Source organism: Ceratotherium simum, chromosome 15 (genome assembly GCF_057802395.1).
Source record: "Ceratotherium simum simum isolate JZ-2026a chromosome 15, ASM5780239v1, whole genome shotgun sequence".
In the NCBI taxonomy this organism is placed as follows: Eukaryota; Metazoa; Chordata; class Mammalia; order Perissodactyla; family Rhinocerotidae; genus Ceratotherium; species Ceratotherium simum.
Genome location: NC_141914.1, coordinates 35,957,959 through 35,965,135, shown reverse-complemented (window position 1 = coordinate 35,965,135; position 7,177 = coordinate 35,957,959).

The window sequence follows — 7,177 nt, the reverse complement described above, 5'->3', positions numbered from 1 at the left end:
AAAGTTTTTCTTACAGCTATTTAATTTTCTGTATTTGCCTGAAAATCTTTAATTGTCACCACGGTTAAATGGATAACTAAGCATTATTTCACAGTGACCTATGATCTTCTTTGGCTGAGTGTTTTAAAACTTTTTGATATTTTTGACAACTTCCTCAAAATTCAAATCCTAAATGAAGTCTTTGTTTTGACCTGAAAGTAACTTTGAGAATTTCTGGTGGGCCCCTGGGACTTCTCAAAAAATTTGTTCTCTCTATAGAGGCAGATACTAAACTAAGTACGCTTGTTTGGTATGTTAAATTACATGGGAAGTATTGTAAAACAAGTGATACTAAGTCTCCTTTATGGATATCCTTGCATGCATATATGTTGTTAATATAAGTCTTTTAGAAATTAAATGAAATTTTTGAAAAAATTTCTAATGTCCTAGTATAATGTTATCACTTGTAATTCTAGTCATTGTCTTAACTCTGCTACCTTACAGCACCACAGGAGGAAAACAAAAATGAATGCATTTTATTACCTAATTTGGTTTACATATGGGCCTTACTTAGAAGATGAGCAGAGAAATTACTGGGCTAGATAGCCTGTCCAGCCTCAAGAATGCCTACTACTTTCTCTTAACTCTGTTAACCCAGTAAAAGATTTCATTCTACCATGGCACAAGAGGAAAAAATATGGCGACAAAAAGTGGGACTTTTTGACACCACCACGCAGATGTGGTTCAGGGCCGATAAAAAACCCATAGTGCCTATTGGAACACAATTGCTACTGCTCAAGCATATACATCAGTTAACCCATTGGGCACTTGAAATCATGATTTTATGGGGAAAACAATGCTTTTGGAAACTTTCTCCCACAGTGGCTCAAAAGCCTATGCTCATGCTATATGCCCAAAGTACAGTCCAGGGAAACCACTTCATGGGTCACAAGGCCACTTTCCCCTTTCTAAGGGACCCTTTGAGGTATGGCAATTTGACTTTGTTCAAATGCCACCATCTCAAAGATAAAAGTATATCTTAGTAATGATCTGTATGTTCTCACATTGCGTTGGGGCCTTTCCTTGTAGAAGAGCAATGCCTTTAGCAGTAGGTAAATTATTATTGGAAAGGAAAATTCCTGTTTGGGGAATTCCTACTGGGTTACACAGTGACCAGGAACTCATTTCACCAAACAAATAATTAAATCTATTTGTGACATTTGATCAATAAAGCCACATTTTAACTAATGGCACAATCCAAACTCTATTGGCAAAGCTTTCAGAAGTGCTTAATCTCTCATGGCCAAAAGCTCTTTCACTAGTGCTCCTCAATCTTAGATCTACACCCTTTGGTAAACTGTCTCCTTTTGAAATAATGTTAGGATGTCCTATGCAATTAGATGAGGGAATGTATGAACCAACTTTGCTCAAGGGAGATATATTACATTATTGTCAGGATCTCATTGAGACACAAAAGAAATTAAATGTTTGTAGCTGATTCCTTTCACAATGAGCTCCTGGGAGATGAAGACCTTAAGGATCATGGACTACAGCCTAGAGATTTTGTTTATTGGAAAATACACCAGATAAAAGACTCTTTACAGCCCCATTGGAAAGGAGCATACTAGGATGAGAAGAAGATGGCATTTGTTGCAGACGGCTGTCCCAAGATTCTGGACCAGGCTTGTATTCCCAACCTTATAGCTCCTTATTTAAACCCTTGTAATGCTTAAACCATATACCCACTTTATAATTGCTACAATAGTTGCTCTAGATTGCCTTCTTGGACTATATCTGTTCTATAATTATAAACAACGTAATCATAAGAAGTCATGTAAAAGCACATGTACAATGTTTGTGCAACAATCTAAAATTAATTGAAAAATTACGTAACCTATGAAATGCTTCCTCTGTTAATATACACCTCTGTGCTTGTCCAGTATATCCAACTATTTCTCCCCAATGTTGATAACTGGGCAAATCAATGAAATAAAAGCCTAGCACCGAGGGACATGATGGACCCAGGGCAGGCAGAAACCACCCTGGTACTGAGGGACAATATGTTGATCAACAATGCTTTCTGTCAAAATATTATTGATCAAAAGGGGAAAAATGATGAATAAATGAAAAGCGATAAGAAAAGTATATATATATATTGAAGTATATGAGGAAGCTGTTTGGTTTAAAACTAATTTGGCCTGACTTATTTTTTTCCAGAAAAGCCTGACATGGCCTGTCAAGCGTGCATTGTGCATCTGCTTTAACATTTACAAGGCAAAGAATGATGCATTTAAAGATAGGGATGTGTTCCTCCCCCATATAAGCATTTCTTTAAAGATAAGCATTTCTTCCCAGAAATTAAGAGTCAAAGTGGTCTGGCCCCGTGGCTTAGCGGTTAAGTGCGCGCACTCTGCTGCTGGCAGCCCGGGTTTGGAACCCCGGGCGCGCACCAACGCACTGCTTCTCCGGCCATGCTGAGGCCGCGTCCCACATACAGCAACTAGAAGGTTGTGCAGCTATGATGTACAACTATCTACTGGGGCTTTGGGGGAAAAAAATAAATAAATAAAATTATTAAAAAAAAAAAGAGTCAAAGTGACCTGCTGTGTACATCTTGTGACCACTGACCTGCTGACCACTGACCTGGTGTGCTCATCTTGTGACCACTAACCTGCTGTGCAGGCAAAATATCTTGTGACTGTAGTAAAAAGAGATATTCTTGTCATATTTGATGTATATTTCTTCTTCCAAGATGCTATATAACCATGCTGTACACCTTGCTTCTTCAGAGTGCATCTTTCCTTGGTGAAGGTGCTCTCCCATGTTATATAGTCCTCAGACTGTCTCATATAATAAACTCACCCCAATTTTGACTTATAAATTGATTATTGATTATTTGTGTCAACAAATATAATTTCCCCAAGTTCACACAGCTGTGTTGAGGTGCGTGTTTTTGTGATTTATAGGGGATGAAAAAGGAGAAACAAAGCTTTAAGATGTGGGAGCTGGTACCCTGTCTACTAAACTATCCCACTAGTGAGGGATATTTCTCTGAGGCTTGAGATATAAAGCAGAGCAGAGACAGGAAGGAGTGATTTCAGCCTATTTCCTCTCTTCTCAAATCAAACCTTTTCCTCTTCACTCCCAAGATTTTGCCCTTAAGGCCTCCAAGACCTGCTATCATCTCCTGTTAACCCTACTCCCCAACTTTTCCCCCATGGGCTATCTCCTAAGAAATAATAATAAAATAGCCATTTTTATTGAACATCCATTAGAAGTGCCAAGCTCAGAGCACTCCATTTCTAGTATCTCAAATAATCTGTACAACACTGAGGCCAGTACTGTCATCGGCATTTAATAAATGGGGAAACTGAGGCTCATTGGGTACTGAGATTTATCCCATGGCTGGTGACAACAGAGCTGGAAATCTTACTCCTAAATTCTGCCCTTAAGTGCTGTGCTTTGCAATCCTCCACACTCAGTACCATCTTCTCAAAACCATGCCTTCTTTCATCTTGTTTCCCTCACTGGTGACTAAATCCCTCTTCTAGATAAGTGAGGGCCTTTTTCATTGGACCTAAACTGGAGTCAGAAAATCTGAGACAGGCAAGGGAATGGAGCTGTTGAGTTCAGAGCCAAGGGAGATCTAAATATCTGATTTCGTGGACATTGTGGGTTGCCTGTCTAGCATTTATTTTCCACTTTCTCCTTACAAAGAATCAAATTTTTTCAGGTATCCACTTTCTTTTACAAAGCTCACATGCTTCACCCCCAGCTCCAAGGAAAGGCCTCATTTATCCAAGGGAATCACACACCCCTGGCCAGTGATTGGTTCATAAATGAGCATCTGACACAAAATTAGTCAATGAGATGCAAGGACAAGTTTGCAGAAAGCTTCTGGGAAAGTCCTTCTTCACTTTTCAAATAGAATTTCCAAGAAGTGACCCTTTTCTTTTCTCTGGCCATCCCATGCCCAGGATTAAAGTCTGGAATGTCTACAGCTGTCTCACTAGTAGGCTAAGGATGAAGCTTCAGAGGAAGACAAGCCAGGACCACAGGCCTATGTGAATCCCGAGTTTTGCCTCACTGTTGCACTTTGTCATAGGATCCAATACATTTCCCACCTGTTTAAGCCACACAGAATCCAGGGATGAAGACTGAATCAAGAGTCAAGCAGACAATCCAGTGGAAACATTAATCTGAAAGAGCTGGGTAAGGAAGCAGAATATGCTGCAAAGCAATGGGAAAGGAGCAAAGATACCAACCCAAAGGAGGATGCTGGGAATTGAGAGTCTGAAGCAAAATCTAAAGAGATTCCTGAGAATCTGGAACATTATTTCTAGAGCTGTTTATTGAGCAACTGATTTGATGCATATCACCTTATTCTGACTCCTGGAATTCTCTTTCTTGTCTCAGTCCAAATCCCGCCCATCCTTCAAGCCCTAGCTCAAAGCTTACCTCCTCTGAGGAGGCTTTCCATTTGCGCTGGGCCTTGTTTACTCCCCTCTGCTGAGACTTCCTTGGGATTTCTCTTCTCCAGAACATCTGTCATGCAGAATCGCTATGCATCCTTGGGTGAGAGTCTTGTCTTTTAAGGCCAAATGAGGTAGTATGTTTCTTTGTTTCTTTCTTCTCCCATGGAGCTGACCCCAGGGTTAGTCCCATAAATCACAAGAAAGTGAATGTGTTTGCACATGATAGTGTGCTAAAGTTCATTAGTGAGGGAATCTCAGTGTTCATAATGAAATCCTCTGTCAACATGGCTCCTGAGTGCTGTCCCTCCCTAGGTGCTTGGTCATACAGGGCTGTCTCACAGCTGGGTTCAGTGGGGAGGACCCCTCTTCCATCCCCAGGTGGTGCTGAGAAAGACCACAGTCCTGACTACAGCCCTGGTTCGTAGAGAAGTTCCCAGAAATGGTGGGAAAGGTGAAGGGCAACAGGAACCACTTTGAACTTGTTTAATACTTGGAATTGTGGAATATCTGAGCTGAAAAGAAGCTTAAAGGTCACAGAACCACATTCTCTTTTTCAGCAGGGGAAACTGAGGCAGAAAGTGGAAGGAACTTGCCCAAGGTTCTACTATTATTATTTTTTTTTTTAAACGGTATGTTTTGCCACTTTTTTTTTTTTTTTGTGAGGAAGATCAGCCGTGAGCTAACATCCATGCCAACCCTCTTCTTTTTGCTGAGGAAGACTGGCCCTGGGCTAAAATCTGTGCCCATCTTCCTCCACTTTGTATGGGACGCTGCCACAGCATGGCTTGACAAGTGGTGCGTCGGTGCACGCAAGGGATCCGAACCCAGGCTGCCAGCAGCGGAGCTCGTGCACTTAACGGCTACGCCACTGCTGGCCCCCATGTTCTACTAGTAAAGTGACTGTTAAACAAACACCTTTGGACAGATGAGGAAACCTGAGCAACTCAGCCTATCATTTCCTTAAACACAACTCTTTGTTATTTCTTAGGTCTCCTTATCACTAAAAATTGGGGCAATTTGATGGTAACTAAAAAAGTTTCCTAAGTAAGTGGCCATTTTTATAGTAATAATTGCTCGTATTTCTATACAGCTCTATAGTTAAAAAACAAAAAACATTTTTATAGCTTGGTCTTTCTTAAAATTGTTTTCTGGAGCTAGGGATTGTTGTTTCTACTTTAGAAAGGTGGGAACCAGTCTCAGCCGCTATCCAAGGTCACACTTCAGACTCAGATCTAGAATTCCATCTCCTTTGCCTGCTCTTGCCTACGTTCCTTCCTTTTCACGTGGACTTGAGAAACATCTGTGTTGAAAACATTGATGCCTCCAATGTCTCCAAACTCCAATTTCCCTTCACAGTGGCAGAGCCCCTGGCTTTTCATCAGCCCAGCTCTAATTCTAGACTTTGGGCCTAGACGCCCCTCTTTGTCTTTAGTTGACAGTGGATCCTTTTTAATGAAGTCGCCTCGAAAATACTGCCCAGTGTCTTAAATATTAATAACTTCATTTGTTTCCAAAACTTAGAGTGGGTGTCGTGAAAATTAATGAGTGTGCTGGTGGAAATCGATTGTCTTCTGCAAAGGGTTCTCTGGAGCCATTGTGTAGGAAATTATATGCACTTTTTCTTTTTTTGCATCTGGGATAAGATGTTTCTAGCTAAAGAGTATGTTTTGATTATATTTATGATTCAGAAAACAGAGACTTGGTAAAAATATTCTGGTCATTTTTTTTGAAGAAAGATGAAGTTCGGAGAAAAATAATCCCAAAGAATGAAAACCCAAAGGAAACATTTCAATCAAATGTTTCTCATGACTTTGGCTTGGGTATCCAGATTCCTCTTCAATCCTTATACCTTTATACTCAGAGCTGGGCTAAGGCGGGTTCTTACTGAGCTGGGGACACAGAACCAGGCTCAGAGATGAAGAGAGACTTGTGGTAGGTCTCACAGCCCAGTTAGCGGAAGAGGTCCCTGATCCCCAGCCTATAATTTTTGCTCTACTATATTGTCTGTCTTTCTCTCAGTATATTGCTATACTATATTGTCTTTCTTACTTTTTTTTAAAAAAGAAAAAATTCAAAAACCAACACTGGGTGTGGGGGTAGAAGTTAGCAATGTATTCATTTGTTCTTGTAAAATTTCCAAATTAAGGTGTTTTAATTACATTGAGTTAAGATCACGATCTTTTCTCACTCTGAATCTGCCTTCATCTCAAATCCACCTGTGTCTGGTGGCATCAGATAGGCTGTAAGCTTTTTGTGGGTCCAACTATGAGGAAGTTGAATTGGAGATACATTTAGTCTGTATTGAGCAGGAAACATTTATGTATTTCACATATCTGTACACGAATAAAATGCACAATTTTATGCAGAAAGTTGGTAACATTTAAATACACCATTTGAACTGCAATTTGAAAAAACATATTGGAACATTTCACAAATCAAGTGAGAATTTACTGACTCTTGGTTTAGCCATATATGAAGGATACCTTGTTTTATCCTTTAAAAATTATTCATTGAAAAATTGAAGGAAAATTCAGATAAAAATTAGTGGATATTTATTATACCATTTTTTCAACTTTTTTGTGTGCTTGAAAATTTTTAGATTAAAAATTCAGGGACTTTTAAAAAAATTAATGAAACACAGAACAATAGTGATAAAGACAAGCAAGGGAATTAATAGAAATTTTCTGATATTGAGAGGCAAATTGTAACAAAAACCAAAACTA